Here is a 12,991-nt window from a genome sequence, read left to right on the forward strand (position 1 = left end):
TCACTGTAACTCCTTCTATGGGTGTTTTGTTCCCAATTCTAAGAAGGGGCAAAGTGTCCACACTTTGGTCTTCGTTCCTCTTGAATTTCATGCGTTTAGCAAATTATATCTTATGTCTTGGTTATCCTAAATTTCTGGGCTAATATCCACTTATCAGTGAGTACATATTGTGTGAGTTCTTTTGTGATTGGGTTACCTCACTCAGGATGATGCCCTCCAGGTCCATCCATTTGCCTAGGAATTTTATAAATTCATTCTTTTTAATAGCTGAGTAGTAATCCATTGTGTAAATATACCACATTTTCTGTATCCATTCCTCTGTTAAGGGGCATCTGGGTTATTTCCAGCTTCTGGCTATTATAAATAAGGATGCTATGAACATAGTGGAGCATGTGTCCTTCTTATCGGTTGGGACATCCTCTGTATATATGTCCAGGAGATGTATTGCAGGATGCTCCGGTAGTACTATGTCCAATTTTCTGAGGAACCGCCAGACTGATTTCCAGAGTGGTTGTACAAGCTTGCAATCCCACCAACAATGGAGGAGTGTTTCTCTTTCTCCACATCCTCACCAGCAGCTGCTGTCACCTGAATTTTTGATTTTAGCCATTCTGACTGGTGTGAGGTGGAATCTCAGGGTTGTTTTGATTTGCATTTCCCAGATGATTAAGGATGCTGAATATTTTTTCAGGTGCTTCTCAGCCATTCCGTATTCCTCAGGTGAGTATTCTTTGTTTAGCTCTGAGCCCCAGTTTTTAATGGGGTTATTTGATTTTCTGGAGTTCTTTATATATATTGGATATTAGTCCCCTATCTGATTTAGGATAGGTAAAGATTCTTTCCCAATTTGTCGGTGGCCTTTTTATCTTATTGACATTGTCTTTTGCCTTACAGAAGCTTTGGAATTTTATGAGGTCCCATTTGTCTATTCTCGACCTTACAGCAAAAGCCATTGCTGTTCTATTCAGGAATTTTTCCCCTGTGTGCATATCTTCGAGGCTTTTCCCCACTTTCTCCTCTATAAGTTTCAGTGTCTCTGGTTTTATGTGGAGTTCCTTGATCCACTTAGATTTGACCTTAGTACAAGGAGATAGGAATGGATCAATCCACATTCTTCTGCATGATAATTGCCAGTTGTGCCTGCACCATTTTTCGAAAATGCTGCCTTTTTTCCACAGGATGGTTTTAGCTCCCTTTTCAAAGATCTAGTGACCATAGGTGTGTGGGTTCATTTCTGGGTCTTCAATTCTATTCCATTGGTCTACTTGTCTCTTGCTATACCAGTACCATGCAGTTTTGTTTTGTTTTTTTTTTAATCACAATTGCTCTGTAGTACAGCTTTAGGTCAGGCATGGTGATTCCACCAGAGGTTCTTTTATCCTTGAGAAGAGGTTTTGCTATCCTAGGTTTTTTGTTATTCCAGATGAATTTGCAGATTGACCTTTCCAATTCATTGAAGAATTGAGTTGGAATTTTAATAGGGATTGCATTGAATCTGTAGATTGCTTTTGGCAAGATAGCCATTTTTAGCTATATTGATCCTGTCAATCCATGAGCATGAGGGATCTTTCCATCTTCTGAGATCTTCTTTAATTTCTTTCTTCAGAGGTTGAAGTTCTTATCATACAGATCTTTCACTTCCTTAGTTAGAGTCACACCAAGGTGTTTTCTATTATTTGTGACTATTGAGAAGGGTGTAGTTTCCCTAATTTCTTTCTTAGCCTGTTTATCCTTTGTGTACAGAAAGGCCTTTGACTTGTTTGAGTTAATTTTATATCCAGCTACTTCACCAAAGCTGTTTATCAGGTTTAGGAATTCTCTGGTGGAATTTTAGGGTCACTTATATATACTATCATATCATCTGCAAAAAGTGATATTTTGACTTCTTCCTTTCCAATTTGTATCCCGTTGATCTCCTTTTGTTGTCTAATTGCTCTGGCTAGGACTTCAAGTACAATGTTGAATAGGTAGGGAGAAAGTGGACAGCCTTGTCTAGTCCCTGATTTTAGTGGGATTGCTTCCAGCTTCTCACCATTTACTTTGATTTTGGCTATTGGTTTGCTGTAGATTGCTTTTATCATGTCTAGGTGTGAGCCTTGAATTCCTGATCTTTCCAAGACTTTTATCATGAATGGGTGTTGGGTTTTGTGAAATGCTTTTTCCGCATCTAAGGAGATGATCATGTGTTTTTTTGTCTTTGAGTTTTTTATATACTGGATTAAATTGATGGAATTCTGTATATGAAAACATCCCTGCATTACTGGAATGAAATCTACTTGGTCAGGATGGATGATTGTTTTGATGTGTTCTTGGATTTGGTTAGCAAGAATTTTATTGGCTATTTTTGCATCGATATTCATAAGGGAAATTGGTCTGAAGTTCTCTGTCTTTGTTGGGTCTTTCTGTGGTTTAGGTATCAGAGTAATTGTGGCTTCATAGAATGAGTTGGGTAGAGTACATTCTGCTTCTATTTTGTGGAATAGTTTGTGAAGAACTGGAATTAGATCTTCTTTGAAGGTCTGATAAAATTCTGCACTAAACCCATCTGGTCCTGGGCTTTTTTTGGTTGGGAGACTATTAATGACTGCTTCTGTTTCTTAGGGGATATAGGGCTGTTTAGATCATTAACCTGATCTTGATTCAACTTTGGAGCCTGGTATCTGTCTAGAAATTTGTTCATTTCATCCAGGTTCTCCAGTGTTCTTGAGTATAGTCTTTTGTAGAAGGATCTGATGATATTTTGGATTTCTTCAGGATCTGTTGTTATGTCTCCCTTTTCATTTCTGATTTTGTTAATTAGGATGCTGTTCCTGTGCCTTTTAGTGAGTCTTGCTAAGGGTTTATCTATCTTGTTGATTGTCACTAAGAACCAGCTCCTTGATTGGTTGATTCTTTGAATAGTTCTTCTTATTTCCACTTGGTTGATTTTGCCCCTGAGTTTGATTATTTCCTGCTGTCTACTCCTCTTGGGTGAATTTACTTCCTTTTGTTCTAGAGCTTTTAGTTGTGTTGTCAAGCTGCTATTGTGTGCTCTCTCTAGTTTCTTTTTGGAGGCACTCAGAGCTATGAGTTTTCCTCTTAGAAATGCTTTCATTGTCTCCCATAAGTTTGAGTATGTTGTGGCTTCATTTTCATTAAACTCTAAAAAGTCCTTATTTTCTTTCTTTATTCCTTCCTTGACCAAGTTATCATTGAGAAGAGTGTTGTTCAGTTTCTATGAGAATGTTGTCTTTCAACATTCATGTTGCTATTGAAGATCATCCTTATTCCATGGTGATCTGATAGGATGCATGGGACTATTTCAATATTTTTGTATCTTTTGAGGCCAGTTTTGTGACCAATTATATGGTCAGTTTTGGAGACGGTACCATGAGGTGCTGAGAAGAAGGTATATCCTTTGGTTTTAGGACAAAATATTCTGTAGATATCTGTTAGATCCATTTGTTTTATAACTTCTGTTAGTTTCACTGTGTCCCTGTTTAGTTTCTGTTTCCATGATATGTCCATTGGTGAAAGTTGTGTGTTGAAGTCTTCCACTATTATTGTGTGAGGTGCAATGTGTGCTTTGAGCTTTACTAAAGTTTCTTTTTTTAAAAAAATATTTTTTATTAGGTATTTTCCTCATTTACATTTCCAATGCTATCCCAAAAGTCCCCCATACCCTCCTCCCAACTCCCCTACCCGTCCTCTCCCACTTTTTGGCCCTGGCGTTCCCCTGTACTGGGGCATATAAAGTTTGCATGTCCAATGGACCTCTCTTTCCAGTGATGTCTGACTAGGCCATCTTTTGATATATATGCAGCTAGAGTCAAGAGCTCCGGGGTACTGGTTAGTGTTCATAATGTTGTTCCACCTATAGGGTTGAAGATCCCTTTAGCTCCTTGGATACTTTCTCTAGCTCCTCCATTTGTTTGCCCAGTGATCTATCCAATGGCTGACTGTGAGCATCCACTTTCGTGTTTGCTAGGCCCCAGCATAGTCTCACAAGAGACAGCTATATCAATGTCCTTTCAGCAAAATCTTGCTAGTGTATGTATGGGTGTCAGCGTTTGGAGGCTGATTATGGGCTGGATCCCTGGATATGGATATGGATATGGATATGGTCCATCCTTTTGTCTGTCTGTCTGTCTGTTTGTTTGTTTGTTTGTTTGTTTGTTTGTTTTTATGGACCAATGAGTTCAAGGTTGTTCTTTAATTTCTCTTCTCTCAGGATTATTGTGTCTGATTTTATGTTGAGATCTTTGATACATTTGGATTTGAGGCTTATATAGAGTGGTAAGTATGTATCTACTTGGATTCTTCTACATACACCCATCAGGTAGACCTACACCTATTGCTGAAGATTCTGTCTGTTTTTTCAAGTGTTTAGTGTTAACATCTTTATCAAATTTGAACTTTTCATAGGTGTGTGGATTCATTTCTGATCATTGAGACCTTTTAATAATGTTGATCAGTGTGTCTTCTTTGATATAAAACCATTCATCAGTGTGTCTTTAGCGCCAAAGGTATGCTGTTTTTATTATTATAGCTTTGTAGTACAGTTTGATATTAGGGATAGTGATGCTCTAGCAGTTATTTTATTATTCAGGTTGTTTTAGCTATACTGTTTTGTAGTTTCTATTTTGTTTTGTATTCTCTTTTGCTTTCTTTGTTTTTTTTTTTTTGAGTGTGTACGTGTGTGTGTGTGTGTGTGTGTGTGTGTGTGTATTTGTGCATGTATTTGTGTGTGGTGTTTCCATACAAAACTAAAAATTGCCCTTTCAAGATCTATCAAAAATTGTTTTGGAATTTTGACAGGGATTGCATTGAATGCTTAGATGCTTTTCCTAGGATGGCCAATTTACTTTATTAATTATACTGAGGTATATATATATATATATATATATATATATATATATATATATATCATAAAATATCAGATACTGGGGACCTTTAGATCTTCTGATATTTTCTTCAGTGCCTTAAAGGTTTTATCTTACAAATATTTACTTGCTTAGAGTTACCCCAAGACATTTTATATTATTTAGAGCTATGATGAAGGGCTTTGGGGCTTGATTTCTTTTCCCTGAGGATATTTGACATTTGTATATAGAAGGGTTACTGATTTCTGTGAGTTTGTTTTGTATCCAGCTATTTTGCTGAAGTTGTTTATCAGCTGTTGGTGGTTTCAGTGTAAATTTTAGGGTATGCTATCATGTCATATGCAAATAAAGATAGTTTGCATTCTTCCTGCTATTTATATCCCTTTGGTCCCCTTAAAGTGTCACATGGCTCTTGCTAAGACTTCAAGTACTATATTGTGTGGGTATGGAGAGTTGGGAAAAATTTCCTTTGTTTCTGATTTTAGTTGAATTGCTTTTAGTTTTTCTCCATTAGAGTTGATATTAGTCATGGGCTTGCTGTAAACTGCCTTTATTATGTTGACATATATCCTTTGCATGCGTAATATATTCAAAACTTTTACAATAAAGGGTGTTGAATTTTGTCAAAGGCCTTTATTTTTCAGTTTTTGTATCTGATAAAGTGATCCTGTATGCGGCTTTTGTACTTTACTTTGAAAACAAGGTGGATTATTCTTATTGGTTTAAGTATTCTGAAACATTCCCAGGTCTCTGAAATGAAGCCTCCATGATTATATTAGTGAATCTCTTTCGTGTATTCTTGGATTCCGTTTTCATATATTTTTGCATATATGTTCATAAGAAAATTGGTCTGTAATTATTTTCTTTGTTTGGGTTTTAGTGGTTTGGGTATAAGAAGGACTGTCAACTCACAAATTTAAGTGGAAAATGTTTCTTCCGTTTCTCTTTTGTGCAATAATTTGAGAAATATTGGCTTTAATTCTCCTTTGAAAGTCTGGTAGAATTCTCCTCCAAAACCATCTGGCCATTGGCTTTTTTCAGGAGTGGGAATGTACTAGTTTAAGGGCCTAGTGAATGGAGGAAGGGACAACTGAGAGAAACAACTGCAATGGGGGCATTTGGGAGTGAGGTAGAAACCTAGTGCAATGGAAACTCCATGGAGTACATGCTGTTAAATCCATGGATTCTCTGCATTTTCTCTGTGCCTGTAGCACTGTTTCTCCTTTCACTTCTAATTTTGTTAATAGTGATATTCTATATCTGGCCATCATTTAGATATGTCTTTGTCAATGTTATAGATTTTCTTAATATATAAAATCTTTGTTTCATGATACAAATATAATTATATACACAATTAATCTAAGGGTAGGAGTCAATAATATATTAATTTTAAAAATATAGAGATAATATCTGCATATATAATTGATTTTAGCCCTAAAGTTGATTCTTTCTTGGCATCTACTACTTTTGAACGTGATTTATTTACTTTTGTTCTAGAGCTTTTCGTGGTGCATTTAAGTTGCTGTTAATTGCTCACCATTTTTTAATGTAGGCTTTTCATACTAGGAATTTATCTTTTGTAGAGCTTTCATTTTTTTGTGTTTTGCTTTCAGATACATTTTGGTATGTTGTTTACTCACTTTAATTCAATACTAGAAAGTCTTGAATTTCTTTTTTTACTTCTGTCTTTGCCCATGTTTCATTCAGTGGAGATTTTTTCACTTTCCATGAGTTTATAAGCTTTCTATTTTTTCTCTTGTCATTGATATCCAGCTTTAATCCATGGTGGTCTGATAGGAGGCAGGGTGTTGTTTCAATTTTCTTGTATATTTGTTGAGACTTACTTTGTGTCTGAGTAGGAGGTCAGTTTTGAAGCAAGTTTCATGAAGTGCCAAAGAAAGGTGGTCAATAGCATTTATTGGGCATATAGAATTGAGCTATCTAGTCTAATTGTTTCAGTACCTACCTTAGAATCCAGAATGGAGATCCGGGAACACCTTGCTAGGCATCTGATCATACAAAGATTCCAAGCAAGCAGCTGTGCTCATTAAGGTTGTTATCTGAAGAAATGACAAGAAAGACAAAAGCAAGATGCTGAACATTAACCAGTGTCCCTAAACATTTCTGTCATTTCTGTCCTCAGGCTAAGACAAAACTTCTGGAAGAACCCAGGATATTTCTGGCCACTTGCCAGGAACATGAGGCAGACATGCTTCTTGTTAAGGTTCCCACGGTAAAACTATTTCACAAATTTCTTTCTCCCTATCATTACCCAACTATTAATTATTTTAAAAACATAGTTTATTTGATCATAGACGCTATAATTTAATGACAACATTCTCTGTGGCCTTTTTTCCTTCAAAACCCTCCCATATACCCATCCACACACTCCATCAAATTCACAGTCTTTCTTTCCCCACTAATCGTTATTTCATACAGGTTTGTACATGTATATACAATTATATTATTAAGTATATACTTTCAAATCTTGATAATACTAATCTTATGTTAGATTTTGGGGTTGGCTATTTGGCACTGGAAAACCAATTGGTGTCTTATTCCCTGGGGAAGGTTCCCTCTTCTTTTCCCAGACTAAGTTGCCGATAGATCTTTCTGTAGAATTGAGTCGACATGGGCTTTCCCCTATCCAGATTATCGTTATTTGTTGGAATTACCCTTCTTAAGGTCACATTTATGCACTCATGCTGATTAAACTTCATGGGCTTAGTTTCTCACGTGAGGAGATACGATGTCACTGCAAACTCCCTGATCCTGCTGCAATTATAATCTTTCTACCTCATCTTCTATAAGGTTCCCTGAGACCAAGGTTTGGGGATGTTTTGGTAGAGTATCATAGAGACTGGCATCCACAACTCTGCATATTGGTTTTTCTTTATTCATTGGTCCTCTCAAAGACCTACCTTCATAGTCTTTTGAGAGATCTCAAACTAGTACCATACCTAGATTACGACAATTAAAAAAATCTTTTATTATTTGAAATTATGGTTATACTCTTCCCCTTCCTTTACTCCCTCCAAATCTTCCCACAGGCCTTGGAACCTTCACATCAAATCCAAAAACAAGAAAAAAAATGGTTCAAATGCCTTAATATAATACTTTGAAATGACAGGTTAAATTATAGGTGTAATAGTAATAGTATCTATACAGAGGCAATGAGTGTCCCCACTGTGCGCTGAAACTCAAGGAGCAAGGGCAAGAATTGACATAGGATCGTGTGAAATTCAGAGTCAGTGTACATCAAAACAGTCAAAAACATTGTAGAGAAAGTTTCACAATAGGAGACAATTTTGGATAGCTACTCCTCCTAAGGGAAATAAATATCTGAAATCATGAACAAAGAACAAACAAACAAACAAACAAACAGACAAACAGAAATCCCAACAGAACACCTATTATCTCCTCAGGGAGTAAAGGGACCATATAAGTCATATTATTATTATTGTTTGACATTTATTTATTTATTTATTTATTTATTTATTTATTTAAAGTTTAATGTTTCAATTATAGTTATTTTAAGGGTATATGCTTGCCCATATGTGTGTGTTTCACCCTGTACATGCCTAGTGCCCACAAGCGTCAAGTGAGAACACTGCATCTCTTGAATCTGAGTTATGGATGGTTAGGAATTAACAAATAAGTGATTTGAATCACTAGAACATCATTTCAGCCCCCAATAGGTACCTTTTCAAGAATGTGGTGCATAAAAATGAATATATGAGAAAATGTTCAATGTATTTACCTATTAGGGGAATAAAAATCAAAACCAAGTTGATAACAACCCATACTAAACAGAATGGTTCTCATTTTGTAAACAGTGTGAACAAATAATGATGAGAATGTGAGCAGAAAGAATTGATTAATTTCTGGTAGGACTGTAAATCAGTTCATCCACTATGGAATTAATATAGAGGTTACACAGATTGCATAGTACATCTGCTGTATAGACATATGAAGCATCTATATCTATATCTATATCTATATCTATATCTATATCTATATCTATATCTATATCTATATCTATATCTATATCTATATCTATATCTATCTATCTATCTATCTATCTATCTATCTATCTATCTATCTATCTATCTATCTATGTCCAAATGAACAGTGGATTTTGAATAGGAATGACATTTCAACCCCTACTTATGGTTTATGCTGTGCTCTTCACAATAGCCAGATGGTAGAATCTAAATAGTGACTAATAAATGCCTGATCGAACAGAAAACACTGGATACACACACACAGCGTGGAAGATTATTCACCTGTAAGAAAAAGAATTAAGTTATATATTTTCTAGGGAGGTAGATGCTGCTAGAAATGATTGTATTAAGTGACATCAAGTCGACTTAAAACTTAAATTTTTTTTAGATGCAGAATTTAGGGAGAAAGAAAAGAGCAGGCTAATGAACTGAGTATTGAAAGCAATGTAAAAGAGTGATATAGAAGAGGGTAGTGAGTGGGGTAATCAAAGACAAATTCTGCTGCTACTGTATAATATTTCTTTTTTTTTTGATTTTTAATATTTTTATTACATATTTTCCTCAATTACATTTCCAATGCTATCCCAAAAGTCCCCCATAGCGCCCCCCACTTCCCTACCCACCCATTCCCATTCTTTTGGCCCTGGCATTCCCCTATATTGGGGCATATAAAGTTTGCAAGTCCAATGGGCCTCTCTTTCCATTGATGGCCGACTAGGCCATCTTTCGATACATATGCTGCTAGAGACAAGAGCTCCGGGGTTCTGGTTAGTACATCATGTTGTTCCAACAATAGGGTTGCAGATCCCTTTAGCTCCTTGGGTACTTTCTCTAGCTTCTCCATTGGGAGCCCTGTGATACATCCAATAGCTGCCTGTGAACATCCACTCCTGTGTTTGCTAGGCCCCGGCATCGTCTCACAAGAGACAGCTATATTTGGGTCCTTTCAGCAAAATCTTGCTAGTGTATGCAATGGTGTCAGCGTTTAGAAGCTGATTATGGGATGGATCCCCAGATATGGCAGTCTCTAGATGGTCCATCCTTTGAGTGGGGTAATCAAAGACAAATTCTGCTGCTACTGTATAATATTTCTAAAAAATACTTCTATCATATCCATCATTTTATCAGTTATCATTCAAAGTATTATAATCTCTGCCTTGGTGTATTCATAACTGATTCACAATCATCTGTATAAAGTATGTAATTTGTGTGTATTCATTTCCCAGCAAACTTTTGATAAACAGAGCATGTCTTCCCTAGCTGTTTCTTCTCTGTGTTCTCAGAGCAGCATGGAAAGATCTATGGTTTTGCTGAATTTTGCCACTATTTACTTACAGCCTTCATGGTTTTATTGAATTGTAAGCCCCTCTAGTAGAGAAAACTTTATTTATCTATCAATGTGTCCCCGGTGAAGCGCCGGTGCTCAATAAATGTTTGTTGAACAAATCTGTAAATAACAGCAGTGGGGAGACATATGTAAGACGCTTTCAGGTGAATCTCCATCCATCTTCACTTCCCTGTATCCCTGGGGAAATATCTGTTGTATAATTCTTGTGTAATTTTCTATTTGGAGGACCATTTATATTTTATTAAAAATGAGAGTTGTTCTGTGATAAATCTTTGCCCACTGAAGTTAAGATTCTGTTGTAAGTCTTAATTTTCTCTCTTAGGTAGCATGATGTGAAAATATAGCAACAAAAGTAAGTAACTCGCTGTTAGATGTGGGAATCTGAAATTAATAAGAAATCATAGCATCTATCCATAAGAACAATGAGATAAATAAGTCCTACAGGACAAATAATTCTTTGTGAACATAAACAATAGAGTGATGTATATGCTATTCCTTAACATGCCTAGATGCATAGAGTACAAGAATCCTGTTCTCTATGTATATGTGTACTCCTGTGAATGGACCCGGAAGTCTTCATCTTACACATTTTCTGAGTCATACCAAGTAGAAACTTCAAGAAGAGTTCTATGGTTTTGTAGATTTAATAAAGGTCTATATAATAGAAAGCACATCAGAAACACACCAAATTGAGTTCCGTGGTGAGTATTTGGAAGTGTTCTTTTTCAATTCTTTTATTTTTCCTTTTGAATTGTAACAACCCACAAGTTCTAGAATTTTGAAACTCAATGTTGGAACAAAGTCATAAAAGTTTCTGACATGGTAAGTAATCTAAGCATGATTTTATTTGTATTTTTCAATTACATACTACATTAGTATTTCTTCTTAGCAGATTCCCACATCTTTATACTTCTGGTACTATGAGCTTTCTATGGAGACTGACTGTTTTATAATAACATGCCCCATGAAGAGCAACCGGGTGAACTCATAACACTCACTGTTTAATATTGGGTACAACACTAGTTCCTCCATCTGAAGCATTCTCTTTCAAATGATGATGTGAATCTCAGAGCTCTGTCTCATGACTTCAAGTAATAAGTTTAAAGTGTGAATTTTTGATAAAAATGGTATAAATGTGTATATACATATACAGTTTTTCTGCATATGAAACTCATGTTACTGATGCATCATATAGTATTGTCTTAAATATGTCAGAAAATAATAATCAGAATATAAAAGTGATTAATTTTGAGATATAGTATCTATTTTGATAGAATTTATGATCTGAGTGTTTCCCAAGGGGTCATTACATGTCAAAATCCACCCAAAACAAATCTTAATTCCTTACTTAGTTGAGACAGTTCATTTACACAAATCTTGTAAAACATTATCTTCTCTCTGATGGGGATGGTAAAATACTGTCCTCTAGCATTAAACAGGAACACTTATCTTTTTGAAACTAAAAAACCATACCTGAGGATATTGATCAATTATATATAGTTTCTAAGAAGCACTTTAAATGAGACCTGTACAAACACTCTGAATCCATAATACTTTATTTTTAAAAAAAGCAAAGCAAGGAAGGAAGGAGGGAAGGAAGGAAGAGAGAAAGGAAGAAAAGAAGAAAGGAAGGGAGGAAGGAAGGGGGAGGGAGGGAGGAAGGAAAAAAGGAAAGAAGGGAAGAAGGAAAACAAATAGAAAATTCACCATCTTGTACCTTCATATTCTCTTTATTTGCTCTGGATTTTATTTCTGGATTTTATTCCTTCCTTTTGTGAGGAGAGGATCAAATCTGGGATTCATTCTCTGGCATGTTGCTTATCAGGAAAGGACAGAATGATACAAATCCTCTAAGCATCCTCCTCCCCACCCTCTCTGTCTCAGTTCTGAACTCCCTTTGGACAGTGAAATTCCAGTTACCATCCACAACTTATAAATAATTTGTTGTGATACTTAGACAATTCTTTGTTTTCTATGCTCATGTGTTATGATGATTTGAACTCTAGTAGAACATGTGTGCAGATAGAAGAAAAAAAGCTTTTCTTATCTGTATTCCTGAAAGAGAAACATTTGTCTAGTGAACTCAAAAGCAAAGAGCCAAATGCCAATTCTAACAGCTCTTTAGTGCTTGGGACGACTGATTATTAAAAGAAGAAGGAAAATGTTAAACTTTTATAAGAAATAGTCTTTTTGATCGTTAAATTTTCTAAAACACTTGTTTTAAGTTTTTAAGAGGCTTTTAAACTAGATTATTTACTTTGGTCATTAATTAAGGTCAGGTGATCTGAGAAATAGTTACTTTTACTTTCTCAAATTCATAGGCACATAAACAAAGGGATTGAAATGAATTATACCTCTCTGGTGACCGTTAACCTCCAAGTTGGGCTACTGGATTTTAATCTGTGACCATTGATTTTAAAACCTAGAATTCTATTTAATAAGCCACACAATTCTACAGTTTAAATGATAGAGTCTTTCAAATTCTCTATAATTTTCAATTAAAATAATATTTATAAAAAATTTTGAAATATAACTCAGTGGAGAAATGAGTCAAACCAACGGAGTCATGTGCTATACTGCCCCAATACCTCAGAAGGCTCTTTCAGGATGAAGAAACGCCATTCACATATTTGACCAACTTTTCATATATCAGCGCATTTGTTTAAGGCAAGACATTTACTGCAGCAGTTTGAGTCAAACCATACATTTAATTTCTTTCTTTCTTTCTGTGTGTGTGTGTGTGTGTTTATTTTTTACATATTGTATTCCCACATTTT

Source organism: Mus caroli, unplaced genomic scaffold (genome assembly GCF_978045245.1).
Source record: "Mus caroli unplaced genomic scaffold, Mus_caroli_1 scaffold_18, whole genome shotgun sequence".
In the NCBI taxonomy this organism is placed as follows: Eukaryota; Metazoa; Chordata; class Mammalia; order Rodentia; family Muridae; genus Mus; species Mus caroli.